We start from the raw sequence: 15,531 nt of genomic DNA on the forward strand, positions 1-15,531 counted from the left end.
TTACTGTATTTATTGTTTTTATATAGGTAGCTTTCCTCTAAAGAGTTATATTTATGGGATTACTGGTAATGTATCTTTTTGTATTCTTTACTCATTCAGACTACAGTCTTAAAAAAAAAAAAAAAACACTCTAGAAATTCTCTTATAGCTCAATGGGTTAAGGATCCGGCACTGTCATTGCAGTGGCTTGAGTTGCTGCTGTGGTGTGGGTTGGAGCCCTGAACTGAGAACTTCCGCATGCTGTGGGCAAGGCCAAAAATAGGGGGAGAAAAAGTCTCTATAGGAGCAAAAGAAAAAAGTCCATCAAACAAAAGTTATCTTAAAAAATAAAAATGTTAAATATATTAGTCCCATATAGTCATTTTCCTTCTACTCCCAAAACACCATGATGTACTTTACATGTATAAGTGTTATGTTTTACTATTTTATAATGTTTTTCTACCAAGACTAAATTTAAAGTTTAAGAGTATGGGTATCAACTATTCAACAAGATAGAAGAAAAATTGTATATTTTTCAGTGAGAGTCAATAACTAGGAATGCCAAACACAAATTTTTCCAATTTCATTTCCTTATTTTTTTCTATTTTTAAAAAGTACGGATCCAAAATGTTGCAAGGAAAACAAACTCCAAACACTTAATAATATATCAAACAAAATTGCAACACTAAACAACTCTCAGAAAACAACAAAGAATATACCAACTCTACAAGGACTAAGTACAAAAGGGCATCTTTTGTACCCTTTTGTCAAACCACAATAGTTTTTTTTAGATCACATGAGTGGATAATAACAGAAATAGTTCCATGTGGCAGGGTGGTACTCTATCAATTTTAAATACATTTTTGCTGTCTGGAATAGGCTTTTTGGCACTTGCTTTGCTTATTTGTTACTTTTTTAAGAGCTCAAAATCAGGAGGTTAGAATAAAATAAAATAAAAAAGACTAGGTTTCCTGCATACCGTGTTGGGGAAGATTCCTATCAAAAACATGTGGTACCGGAGTTCTGGCCATGGCGCACGGGGTAAGAATCCAACTGCAGTGGCTGGGGTCACTGCAGAGGCACAGATTCGATCTCTAGGCTGGTGCAGTGGATTAAAGGATCTGGTGTTGCCACAGCTGTGGTGTAGCTTGCAGCTGAGGCTTGGATTCAGTCCCTGGCCCAGGAACTTCCATATGCCTCGGGTCCATCCATTAAAAAAAAAAAAATATATATATATATATATATATATAGTACAACCAGCACGTAATCACCCAGGTGTGGATTTTTTTCCTGTGCAGATATGAGTGACGTTTCTCCATAGGAAGTATTTTCATAACGTTTGTAAAGTGACACTTCAACATCATCCTGTGAGATATAAGGTGGCGCTGCCCGTACTGGAGACCACCGAGGAAAGCCAGTGCAGAGAAGGGCCACACACAAATCCCTCGTAGGGGATGGCTGCTTTAGGAGATTCGGGTCAGTCCGCATGCACCACTTCGAGGGTCAACACATTCTGGAGAAAAGGGGGCAGATGGTCAGCGTCCATTCAGCACTCCTCCACTTCTGCTCTGAGTCCCCACCTCAGGAGCAGAGGTGGGAGGAGAAGAGGGGGACCAAGGCACAGCCACTCTGTCAAGGTGCTCGGGTAAACCAGGTGAGGCCAAGGCCTCACGGTGTCCGTCACCAGGAAGGAACTTGAGATCCTGAACAAACATTTCTCCTGCTTTTAAGGATTAGCAGTCCTCTCGAAAAAAAACAAATGAACAAAAAAACACCCTCAATTCATCCTATGTAGCTCTTTGAGAGTGGTAATTTAAAAAAAAAAAAAATTAGAAAACAGAGGAGAAATCCATACTCGAGCACCTCGGAATCCTAAGCCAGAAGTGAAATGCTGGGGTGCTGGGGTCCTCTAGGTGTCTGGCCAGCCTGGGCATAGGCTTCCCTCAAAGAGACCTGCCAGTCAGTTACACCCAAGACATCCTATGAATGGGCATGAGCAGGACTAGGTTTTTCTAAGGCTGACTAACATTATAAAAAGAAAACATCAATTAGACCATGTTATTGCCGTTCATCCTTAAAAAGCCAGATGTTTAAAAACGAAAAAAGAATCCCAATAATCTTTGGGGTGGCCAGCATAGTACAAACAGCCCGAGGGACTGGCCAGGACAGATTCAGGCAGTGCAGGGCACGAACCATTACTATTTCCCTTCTGGTCAAGCCAACCAGAATGGTTGTACCCTTCTTGTTTTTCACAAAACAAAACCCCATCCAGATGTGCCTTTAGCCACTGGCATAAAGTCTGTACTTGAAACTTTTTTGGTAGACCCACAAAATTCTGAGAACCAAAATTGTTAGCCTTGAACTTACTTTGCCTGATTACTAGCTCTTGCTTCCAGCTGGAATAACATATGATATCATTGTTTCTAAGGCAAACCCAGTGTAAGAGCCATAGTTTACTTAGCCTATATATTCAAGTCTCACTTTCTAATCAGACGCTTGGCACAAATTTACCTAACTCTAAAACCTGGCAAAGTGCCCTTCCTGGACAAAGGAACAAGAAGTTCATGGGCAATTTTTTTTTTCTATTTTCCATTTGTCTCTCTCTTATTATTCAAAAACACAATACCGTAATGTGACAGAGGAGACGGACTACATTAAAATAAAATATTCTGCAGGAGAAAAGTGATACCAAGATGCTGTATCCTTATGGAGAAATATGTAAGTCTCAAAAGGTTTCAATAAAAGGCTTGCTGAGGAACAAAACTGAAGATGAAAATCTAACCTGGGTGCCAAATTTACAGACGTGTCACTGAAAAACAAATTAGTGGGAAACACATTTAAATCATCTCAGTACTCAGAAAGTTATCAATGGAAAGGCCTACAAACTGAAATCTGCATATTAATGGGTTACGCAGATCCCATTGTGTTTTGAAAACTTGCTTGAGTGGAGTATGAGAAGAAACTGACCAACAGTCCTCTGATGCCTTGGCCCAGGACAAATATCCGGCAATACACTGCAATGAAGGGCATGGCTTCAGTATCAGATACATCTGGGTCTTAACCTGGCTCTGACAATTACTGGTGGTAGGATCATGGTCAAGTTCATAACGTGTCCAACCTCTGTTCTACTAGTCCTCAAGGCTGAATTATCAGGTGAAGAAAGTTATTTATAAATTAGATTTTTATGAATGTATACATTGAATGAAAATCTAGGGCTTAATTGTCTCATAGAGGTAATGTTATAAGTTCAGTACTCGGGTACTCAGACCAGCCTGGGAAATGTACTTGGCCCTGTACCATGGAAAACAGCTACAAAGGGTACTGACGTACAGATGTCTAATCCATGTTATAAAATAAACTGTATGCACATCCAAGAAATCAAGAAATCAAATACGCCTCACTCTCGGGAAGGCAGCATGTGTTCAATGGATCATTTATTCTATCGTCAGCAGAGAGTGTCTCCCCAAGTGTTCTGACTTGTGGCGGAGCAGAGGGAAAGAGGCCTTTTGAATTAGCAAAGAAGCTCATCACACAAACCCCTGAAGAACCAACATGTTAGGCTACTCAGGTCTCTTTAATTCTGAATGTCCTTCATCTGGGACTTTTTTCCATAAATTCCGGTGGGAAATTTTTTAAAACTCTAATAATTCAGTGCTACATTAAAATAAGTTAAATCTCAGAGCTCTCGGAGTTCCCCTTGTGGCACACTGGTTAACGAATGTGACTAGGAACCACGAGGTTGCAGGTTCGATCCCTGGCCTTGCTCAGTGGGTTAAGGATCCGGCATTGCCTTGAGCAGTGGTGTAGGTTGCAGACATGGCTCAGATCCCTCGTTGCTGTGGCTCTGGTGTAGGCCGGCGGCTACAGTGCCGATTAGACCCCTAGCCTGGGAACCTCCATATGTCGTGGGAAGCGGCCCTAGAAAAGGCAAAAAGACAAAATAAAATAAAATAAGTTAAATCTCATACATTATTTCCAAATATCCCAGAATCCAGGGATGTTTAAGAGCACAAGCATCATGACAATCTATCATTTTGATCACTTTCCCATGAGCTCTGGGACGTACTTGTGAATAAGGTCAACAAGTTTCAACTGTCTTATAATCAAGCAGAGAGAGACAATGAGTATGGAAACAAAACAATGTCAGCAAACGAGAGGCAGATATAAGGCAAAGCGATGCAGAAAGCCACACAGGAAAGGCTGCCCCTAGGAGATGGCATTCGTTTTGATCTGACCAGTCAAGAGAAGATCTGGAAAAGAACACTCTAGTAAGAGGGACCAGCGCAGAGTTCTCGTCATGGCACAGTGGAAATGAATCGGACTAGGAACCATGAGGTTTCGGGTTTGATCCCTGGCCTTGCTCAGTTGGTTAAGGATCTGGCGTTGCTGTGGCTGTGGTGTAGGCAGGCAACTGTAGCTCCAACTGGACCCCTAGTCTGGGAACCTCCATATGCCATGGGTGCAGCCCTAAAAAGCAAAAAATAAATAAATGAGGGGGGGGACTAGCAATTTTTAAATCTGCAAGGTTTCCTATTTCTCAGAATCAAAGCAGCTTTAGCTCTAGTTGTCTTTATTAAGTCCTGCTATACAGGGTGGAGGAAGAGAGAGAAAAAGAGAGAGTGTGCATGTACGTTCACACTCAGGAAGGGGGTGCCTATAACACTGCTAGAGGAATTAATACCTAACAGCTAAGGATAACATGGAACACTCCAAAACCAGGAAGAAAGAGGGCCTGGGGCCATACAAAGAGAAAAGAGAATAAATAGCATAAATGGTTAAAGAAGCTGAAAGACAGGAAAGTCTTTGTATTCAAGATTATTTTCCTTCGCTTGTTCTAAACCGTGCTTCTGGGTGTGTATATCTCTTACATAAAAAACTAATTTCAGGTATATTGTTCTAACTAAATTTTAGTTCCAGGTGAGAAATGAGCAGTTGTACATAAAAAATCCGACATGTCTTTAATCAAAATGAGTTATACACCAAACAGGTTTAAAAAATCCTTTTGGACCCCTAGCCTGGGAACCCCCATATGCCAGCCCTAAAAAGCAAAAATAAATAAATAGTTTAAAAATAATCAAATTATCTGTACATTAATATTGTAAATTAGCATGATATTTTAAATATTACACAATTTATATTTAATTCTAGGGACCCAAGCTCAGTCAACACATTCTTGAGCTATCAGCGACCCACTCATAAAAATCTTAACCTAAGACCTCATAATGCCAGCCTAAGCAATCATCCCCAAAGCATCTTTTCTTTGGTCCTAGAGCAGTTAAGGGAAAGTTCAGTATTACTTAAATAATCACGATGTATCCACAGCATAGTCGAGTAGTCACAAATTCACCTAAAAGAAAGATCACCTTCTTAACTTATGATAGGTGCTATAGTGAGATGACTATACCAAATGACAAACCTTTCGTCATAGCCATGGCCAGTGAAGGCAAGCTGCCACACAAATGCCACTATTTTAACACAATGGCTTTGCCAACACAGCAGTGAGGAAGATACCAAGTGAGGCCCAAGACCTAGGGAAATTTTCATCCACTTCTTACCTTCAAAATCCCATTTCATTGACTCTAAGACACTACTGATTATAACAAACGCCACTGATTTATGGACCCCAGCAAGGGAAAAAACTCTGCAATTAAGAAGTGCCATTGATTCCAAGAGCATGCCAATTTCAGAAATATGAAAATATGAAAAAATGGACATCTTAGAATTAATAATAGTATTCTTCAAGCCAAATACGTCCCTTTTGTTTTCAGAATGGAAAATGACTTCCACTATTTTCAGCCCAATCATTAAAAAAAGACAGTTTTCCTCCTTTTTATGTTCATCCCTATCTCTCTTTGTATACAACTGCTTAATACAAATGTCCAAAGAGGTAACTGATAAATTCCCATTTTTTCCTTTTTCCAAAAATATTTAAGACATTTCATTCAAAACTAGCTGTTGCCAACTTGCTTTAAAGAATAAGATGGGTGGAGAAAGAAGACGCTGCCAGCCAGTAAGGGTAGATTCTGATCCTGGAAGAGCTGGGTACCACAGTGATCTCCTCAGGCGGTACCCCTCCCAGGAGGAGAAAAGACAGAGTTGAGCCCATTCATTGGTCCCAAACTTGTCAAGCATATAAAAGACCCCTCTCCCTAAGAGAGGAGGGAATAAGGGTGAGGGACAGTCCAAGAGTGTGCCTAGGGAAACCCCTCCTTGTGGAAATAGGCATGCAGGTCAAGGGGCGGGAGTGGCAGCGTTTCCCACTAATACTTGCCTTTGTAGTTAATTTGATGGAATGCTGTGAAAAACACTGTAACATAGTAAGAAACATGTATTTGGTCTTTGCCCCAGTTCCTGGCACATAGCTCCTAAAACCCTTGTAAATTCCTGAGCAATAGGGGTGTTAGGAGCATCTTTTGTTCTAATATTTGGTCATGGACCCTGATTATTGGTATATAGAACTCCTAAGTCCCTTGGAATTTCCTGGGTGATAGGAACTATCTTTTGTTCTACTGTGATTTGGGGCGGATTCCCGGGTAGCTCCTGGCTATGGACTGGTTAGAAGCCAAGAGTAGAAGCTTGGAACTTTCAGTCTCTTCACCCATCCTCATCCTCCAGAGAAGGAAAGAGGGCTAGAGAGTGAGTCAATATGTAATGCCTCCATGATGAAGCCTCCATAGAAATCCTTCCAGTAGAGAGGTCAGAGAGCTCTGGGGCTGGGAAACACATCCACCTACTGGGAGGGGGACACATCCCAACTCCATGGGGACAGAAGCTCTGGCTCTTGGGTCCTTTTGAACCTCACCCTGTGTACCTGTTAATCTGGCTGTCTTTTTTTTGTTGTTGTTGTTGTTGTTGTTATTAAAGACAGTCCTTTACTACACTTTCCTCTGTCATTTTTTTTTTTAAAGTTTTATTTCTTTATTTATTTTTGTCTTTTTAGGGCCACACCCGCAGCATACAGAGGTTCCCAGACTAGGGGTCAAATTGGAGCTGTACACCACAGCCCCAGCAATGTGGGATCCAAGCCATGTCTGTGACCCACACCACAGCTCACAGCAATGCCAGATCCTTAACCCACTGAGCGAGGGCAGGGATTGAACCTGTGTCCTCATGGATACTAGTTAGATTCATATCCACTGAGCCACAATGGGAACTCCTGGTATCATTTTGTAACCTTTGTAATATCATCAATAATAAACTGGTGAAACTGAAATAAAGATTCCCCTGAGCTTTGTGAGCCACCATAGTAAACTACAGAATTCACAAAGGGGGTCATGGGAACTCTGAGGTACAGCCTGTTGTCAGAATTATGAGAGGCCCAGACTTGCAACTGATGTCTCAAGTAGGGACAGTCTTGCAGGACTGAGCCCATAACCGGTAGGGTCTGTGCTAATTCCATTTAGTTAGTGTCATAATTGAACTGTAGTACACCAGTGGGTGTGACACTCAGTGAAGACTTAGAGGATTGATTGGTGTGGGGAAAAACTCTACATATTTGGTGTCAGGAGTGTTAAGAATGGAGTGTAAAAGAAACAAAAGATCTTCTTTTAAATATGTTCCACAATTTTCCTTCTCAAGAAAAATCCTATGAAAAATCTCCCTTATCTGTAAACAACACTCAGATCTGACTTCAGGGATCACCTTTTTCTGCCTCTTCCTTCCCTCTTCATCCAAATGCTATCACCAGCACTTTCACAGGTGACAAATCAGGACCTCCCAGGGTGCCAGTGAAGTCAGGAACAGACCTAACATGAGCCGTTTCATTTCCAAGCCTAGCCATCTGGACTGGGACCTAATAAAAGCACTAAAGGAAAAACCCAGCAATTTGTTATAGGACGAATAGACATACTGTCATTTAGTTTAGCTAAACCTGACCTGTTACAGAAGGAATATTCTGAAATTTAGTATCTCATAAAGAAAACTAATTCTACCTATTAAAAACTACTTTGGGAACTAATAAAATGCTGTGCCTACTTTTCACTGCAAAGACAGATAACATTTAAAACTAAAGCAGCATTTACCTGGGAAATCTTGAGTGGCTCTATAATTCATTTATATTTTATTTCAAAGTCATTTTTCAAGTTGGATTTTTTTATTTAGAAATGTAAATTCTACCTAAAGAAAGGAATGGAGATAGATATTACATAAATGTATTTATAAGGTATGTTTTTTATAAAGTGTAAACACAGCTGTTTCCTCTACTACATAGTTTGCTATCATTTTATAACCATAATAAATTATGGTTAATAAAAGTTTTTCTTTGCAGCAATTAGCATAAAAAATCAGATATACACTGTGGAAACAATGAGATTTAAATCTGGGTTTAAAGAAAAATACTGTCAAACACTATTAAGTAGTAAGTTAAAAAGACAGTAACATTTTTCTAACAGTCTCATTCTTCCTTAATAAATTTTAATTTAGAAAAAAAGACTAAGTGAGAATATATTATAAGCATTACTTGCATAAAATAATTGGCATTTACAATATTTTGGCTCAGCTAAAAGAATAAATAAAAACTATTGTTTATTGAGCATTTAGTGTATGTCAAGAACTGTATTGAGTGATACACACATGTAATCTCATTCTATCCTAACAACAACACTAGGAGGTGGTCACTTTATTCCCATTCAGATAGAGAAGCTAGATCAAACTTCCTGGCTTTACTACCAAAAAAAGAATTGTTGGGAGTTCCCATTCTGGCTCAGTGGAAACGAATCCAACTAGCATCCATGAGGATGCAAGTTCCATCCTCGGCCTCACTCAGTGGGTCTGGGATCTGGCTAAGCCATGTGCTGTGGTGTAGGTTCCAGATGTGGCTCAGATCCCATGTTGCTGTGGCTGTGGTGTAGGCAGCATCTGCAGCTCTAATTCAATCCCTAGCCTGGGAACTTCCATACGCCATAGGTGTGGCCCTAAAAAGAAAAATAATAATAATAATTCCTCATAGGCTACCATCAAATTAAGTAGACCATACTATGATTAAAAGGAAAGCCAAGCTACTTTTACAAGTGAATATATTCATCGATAGAATGTAAATACATCAATGTTGAGGTTAAACTTCTTTGTTTCTACATTTTAAACTTGAAACAGAAACAGAATTACTTTTTAATTAGCACACATGTAACTGAATGCCTAAAACACAGACTGTGATATTGGACATTGGTGAAAAGGGGGGAAAAAAGGAGTTGAGAAGATGCTTCATCCCTTTTGGTTATTAAAAACACTCACTAGTAATAAATATTAGATTTTTCCCAATAATAATCAAAATGTTTCTTTTTGGAACACAAATTTTTTTTTATTTTTTGGTCTTTTGTCCTCTTTAGGGCTGCACCAGCGGCATATGGAGGTTCCCAGGCAAGGGGTCTAGTTGGAGCTGTAGCCACCGGGCCTACACCAGAGCCACAGCAATGAGGGATCTGAGCCACATCTACGACCTACACCACAGTTCACAGCAATGCCAGATCCTTAACCCACTGAGCAAGGCCAGGGATCAAACCCTCAAACTCATGGTCCTAGTTGGATTCTTTTCTGCTGCGCCATGACAGGAACTCTGTGGAGCACACAATATTATCTTTCTGTCATTTTCCAGAGCCTGAGTCAAACAGAAATCTTATGAATAGTACTCAGATCTCTTGCTGACCAGTTGTGAAATCCCCAGAACCACCAGAGGAGGCAAGAAAGGCACCCATGGGGAGGCTGGGGGACAGCGGTCTATCAAAACAGAGTGGCAAAGCCTGAATGGGGAGGTGAAGGCATCCAAATAGGGGCAAGAGGCTGACATGGGCGGTCAGAGCCCTCAGAGTGGGGAGGGCAGCTGTGCCCTGGGAGCAGCAGCAGGGCTTGCTCTGGGGTTCTGGAGCCTGAGTGGGGTGAGGAGGACACCCACATAGGAGGTGGAGGCCAGGCAGAACAGCACTAGGGGTCAGAGGTGAAGAGGGCATCTGTGTGGAGAGATATCAGCAGGGGTGCCTTTGTGTGACATAAAGAACATCTATGTGGGTGTGGCCAGGGCCTAGAGCAAGAAAACAAGCCCAGGTGAGATGAGGAAGGCATCCTCAAGAGGGGAAGCAGTTCTAATGGAAAATTGGCTATATACAGGAGGGATTCACAGATGAGGAAAAGGAGAAAACCAGAAAGAGCCCTGTGGTATCACATTAGAATTGTGACCTGGTTTTCAATAAAAGATAAGGTACAGGTGATATAGACAGATATGGATATAGACATAGATATAGATATACATAAAATACAAGGAATAATTCACACATGTATGATCATGGTGAGAAATCTGAAAACACTACTGTCAGAAGCTAATAAGTAAGGAGATAAAGAATTTTTTAAAGTATCTTTGAATCACTTATATTTATTTTAATTATATAATAATATGTATTTTAATATATAACATATATTATGTATGATTATTATAAGCTAAGGGACATTTATGGAACCCTACAGACAACAGAGAATAAACATTCTTTTTGAGAATTATGTGGAACTTTCATAGAAATTAATCATATACTAAGAAAGTCATAAGAATAAGGAAATTATATCATTCCAAACATGTTCTCTAACCACAATCTAATAATAAATTAAAAATAAGTTTTTTAAAGACCCCATACATTTATAAACCTAAAAACATCATGCAATCTAAATATAAATAAATAAATAAGTGGAAAAATCATAACAGAAACTGTGAAATATTTAGAATTGAATAACAACAAAGGTAATCAAGACTTCTGGATTAAGCTATAGCAGTGTTTAGAGGGAAATTCATAATCTTAAATACATTATTTGAAAGTAAGAAGTTAAAAAAAGAACAACAGAGTAAAACCAAACAGTATGAAAGAGAAATTCTCTTGTGGTGCAGTGGATTAAGGATCCAGCATTGTCACTGCAGCTACTTGGGTCACTACTGTGGCACAGGTTCGATCCCTGGTCCAGGAACTTCTACATGCCATAATAAAGTTAAATTTTTAAAAAAGGAATAGAATACAGAAGAAAGAAAATTCAAAAAGTGACAGAAATTAATGAAATATAAAATAAAGAGCACCAATGAGTATATCAAATTAAAAATCTAAAGTGGATTCTCTGGAATGACTAATAAAATTCTGCTAGTACGAACCAAAATTAAAAAGAGATTAAATGCAATAAAAATACTAGGCATTGAAAAAGGAATTACAACTATAAAGTCAAAGGAGATTTTTACAACTTTAAGAGGATTCTCTGAATAAATTTATGCCAATTTGAAAACATAGATCAATGGATTTAAACTAATATAAACTACCAAAATAATCTCAAAAGAAACACTGAAGAATTTAAGTGAGTAAATGGGAAGTAAAAGTCTAAATCTAACAATAATGCAACACATCCAGGTGATTCTTTAGGCATACATGGCTGGGCTCACAGCATGTAGAACTTCCAGAGTCAGTTCTGGAACCTGCGAAACAGCAGCAACCTAAGCTGCTGCAGTGACAATGCCAGATCCTTAACCCACTGCACCACAAGAGAATTTCTGTGCATATTTTACTTTTAAGCAACTAATAATTCCCTTCTTATACAAACAGCTCCAAAGAATACAAAAATTGAAACTCATTCTAATTGATTTTACCAAATTACTATAACCTTTGTTTTAAAACCAGACAATGTCAGCACAATATAGAAAAATTGTAAGCTAATCTCAGCTACAAACATAAATGCAAAATGACTAAATAAAACATCAGTAGCCTAAATGCAACAGTAAGTGTGTGTGTGTGTGTGTGTGTGTATGTATTTATGTCTGTGTATAGGATGAAGTTAAACTTATCCCAGGAATACAATAATGATTATTTAACATTAAAAAAAACTATAAATACAATTCACCACATTAACAGATTAAGGAAGAAAAACCACATATATACATTTATCTAAAAAATTCATAATCAGCATTAAGTAAAATTTAATACTCATGCATGATAAAAACAGCAATAACAACTTGGCAAAATACAATTAGGATAGAACTTTCCTAGCATGATTAAAAACAAAACAATATATAAAAGACTATACTTTCAGGGATTATAATATTTAATTGCAAAATTTTAGAACATTTTCTTTAAAGTCAGGAATAAGATGAAAAATCTACCTTAATTGTCTCTGTTGAGTGGGGTTCTAGTATGCCTGGTCAGGATACTACTACTACTTTAAAAAATACAGTGAGGAGGTCCCGTCATGGCGCAGTGGTTAACAAATCTGACTAGGAACTACGAGGTTGTGGGTTCGATCCCTGGCCCTGCTCAGTGGGTCAGGGATGCGGCATTGCTGTGAGCTGTGGTATAGGTCGCAGATGCGGCTCAGATCCTGCCTTGCTGTGGCTGCAGTGTAAGCCAGCAGCTACAGCTCCCATTGGACCCCTGGCCAGGGAACCTCCATATGCCGCAGGAGCGGCCCTGGAAAAGGCAAAAAGATAAAAATAGTAATAATAATAATGAAATAAATAAATACATAAATAATAAAGTGGTATCAAGTGCAGAAAGGAAGAAACAAAACTGCCATTATTCACAGATAATTTTACCGCCTGCAGAGGAAATACAGGAAAATCAATGAACCACAGCAAGAAATAGGAAAACAAACCAAAATACAAAATGCAAGGTTGTTGGACATATGATCACCAGTCAGAAATCAAAAGAATTCTGATACATCAGCAATAAACAATTAGAAATTTCAATTTATAAATGGTATTATAATCACTAAAATACCCATAAAAAAAACCCCAGTAAATTTCTTTTATAGAGAAAAGCATAAAACTGGATATATTAATTTTAACACTGTGATACTAATTCTGTGATGGATAAACTGACCATTGAAACTAGAAACTGAGATACAAATCTATTTTTATATGAGATCTTAGTGTATCATATATCATTGAGAAGAGGATGATTATCTTTTGGTTCCAAATAACAGAAAACCAATAAAATGTCTTAAGCAAGAAGAGGAAGAATCATCTCACAAAACAAGATACTTTGAAGTAAGACTCAAAAGTCATCATTACGGATTTAGGTTTCATCTATCTTTTTCAGGATCTCAGTGAGTCTCCTTCATTATCACAAAATGCTCACAGTGTCACAAACATACATCAAGAACAAGGAGGTTGTTTCTTCATTATATATTTTTCTACATTGGCAAAAGAAAATCTTTCCTAGAAGCACTACCAGCAAACTTTCATTTGTCTCTCTTGGGCTAGAACTGCCAAAACAATCATTAGATGGGAAAATAAGAATATAGTCTGAGACCAATAAGGATTTGCCTTAATTATATGGAAGAAGATTAGTCACTGAAACAAAATTGGTGTTCCACCAACATGAAAAAGAGGGAAATGAGAGTTAGATAATTACAATGGAATTTGTCATAAATGCTATGGAGAGAAGAGGCTACCTATATAGAAGAAAAGAAAATGAGATCCTAATAATATCATAAAGATACATTCCAGGTGGATTAAAATTCAAATGTCAAAAACAAAAGTTAATTTTAGTAGAAAAATACTGAACAATATACTTAGAAATTAGGGGTAGAAAAATATTCCCAATATAAAACATAAATAAGGATAAACCATAAAGGATAATGCTCATTTAACTAGAGTATATCAAAGTAAAACTTCTGTACAAAAAATTTACAGGAATTGAATTTAAAAGCCAAACACAGGCGTTCCCATCGTGGAGCAGTGGTTAACGAATTCAACTAGGAACCATGAGGTTGTGGGTTCAATCCCTGCCCTTGCTCAGTGGGTTAACGATCGGGCGTTGCTGTGAGCTGTGGTGTAGGTTGCAGACGCGGCTCAGATCCCACATTGCTGTGGCCCTGGTGTAGGCCGGCAGCTAAAGCTCCGATTCGACCCCTAGCCTGGGAACCTCCATATGCCGAGGGAGCAGCCCAAGAAATGGCAACAAGACAAAAAAAAAAAAAAAAAAATGCCAACCACAGTCTGGGAGAAATATCTGCATTTGTAAAATAGTTTTTTTTCTGTTATCCAATAGATAAGTAAGTACAAGAATGAGTAATTGATAGAAGAGGATAGCCAATAAATGCTATAAAAGGTACTCGGCCCTAGCAGTCAGAGAATTGTACATTTATACAATGAGATAGCACTGACTCATTATAAAAAATGTTTAAGCTTGACAATACTGAGTGCTGGGCACCATGCTGGGAATCAAACCATTCCTAGCAGAAAGGTCCACTAGTTCACCTTCTTTGGTAATCAACTTGGTGATATTTAGAAAGCTCAACAAAATGCATGGTCAACAAAGTAACAATCCTTCCCAAGGTATATGCCCTAGAGACACTCTTTCACATGTGGACCAGAAGACATGTTCTAGGATATCCATCTCATTCTTTCTAATCACACACACACACAACACCCTAATTATACATCAATAAGGACTGGATAAATAAATTGTTGAATATTCATAGAATTCAATATAGTTTAAAGGAATGAACTAGATCTATACATATCAACTTGGATTATCTTAAAAAGAAAATGTTGAGAGGGGAAAGCAGATTGTCTAGGGATATTTATAATGTGATATCACTTCTATAAAAAGTAAAACCCATAACACGATACTCTGTATTATTTATGGAAAATAAATATTTAATAAAAATATGGAAACAAGAAATCAAGCTTGTGATTACCCCGGGGAAAAGAAAAAGGAGAATCAGAGCAGGAAAAGTCTATAGTACCAGAGGTGCTCAACTTTATCTCTAGTCTTATTTCTTTAACGAATAAGGATATAAAATAAATAAACATTAAGAAACTAGATTATATTGAATCTAGGTGCAAGGTCCATAAATATCTGTCATATCACTTTATGTTTTTGAAATAATTTATAATTTCTTGGGAGGCACGACCTCAACAGGTAGAAGTTCCTGGGCCAGGGACTGAATCTGTGCCACAGCAGCAACCTGAACCACAGCAGTGACAATGCCAGGTCCTTAACCACTGTGCCACAAGGGGATTCCTGTAATTTTTTAAAATACACCTTTTTTTTAAGTTTTCTATGAAAAACACACTATCAATAGTTGAAAGGTCCTACCCCACAAACATTCTTCATAAAGACTACAGAGTTTGCCTCCCTTCATGTACTACTAAGCATTATTTTAAGCCACTTGCTGTATATGTTGTTTAAGGATTAGAGACTAGTGAGTGTCAGAAGAAACATAAATAGCAGTTATATTCTAAAGGAAAAGTAGCAAGGATTGAATAAAGAGGCCATGAAGATCAAGAAAGTCAGCAAGAGAAAGACAGATACCATATGATATCACTTATAACTGGAGTTTAATATACAGCAAAAATGAACATTTCCACAGAAAAGAAAATCATAGACTTGGAGAATAGACCTGTGGCCGCCTGGGGAGAGAAGGAGGAAGTGGGAGGGATCCGGAGCTTGGGGTTAACGGATGCAAACTATTGCTCTTGGAATGGATTTACAATGAGATCCTGCTGTGTAGCATTGAGAACTACGTCTAGATACTTACACTGCAACACAACAATGGGAGGAAAAAGTATGTATACATGTATGTGTAACTTGG

At 38.3% G+C, this 15,531-nt stretch overlaps 1 protein-coding gene across 1 annotated transcript in view; it reads right to left on the reverse strand.

Moving 5' to 3' along the window:
* SCFD2 (sec1 family domain containing 2) overlaps nt 1-15,531 on the reverse strand; it is a 422,076-nt gene that overhangs the window by 323,427 nt on the left and 83,118 nt on the right. The gene's annotated exons all lie outside the window — the stretch shown is intronic.

This window comes from Phacochoerus africanus, chromosome 10 (genome assembly GCF_016906955.1).
Source record: "Phacochoerus africanus isolate WHEZ1 chromosome 10, ROS_Pafr_v1, whole genome shotgun sequence".
In the NCBI taxonomy this organism is placed as follows: Eukaryota; Metazoa; Chordata; class Mammalia; order Artiodactyla; family Suidae; genus Phacochoerus; species Phacochoerus africanus.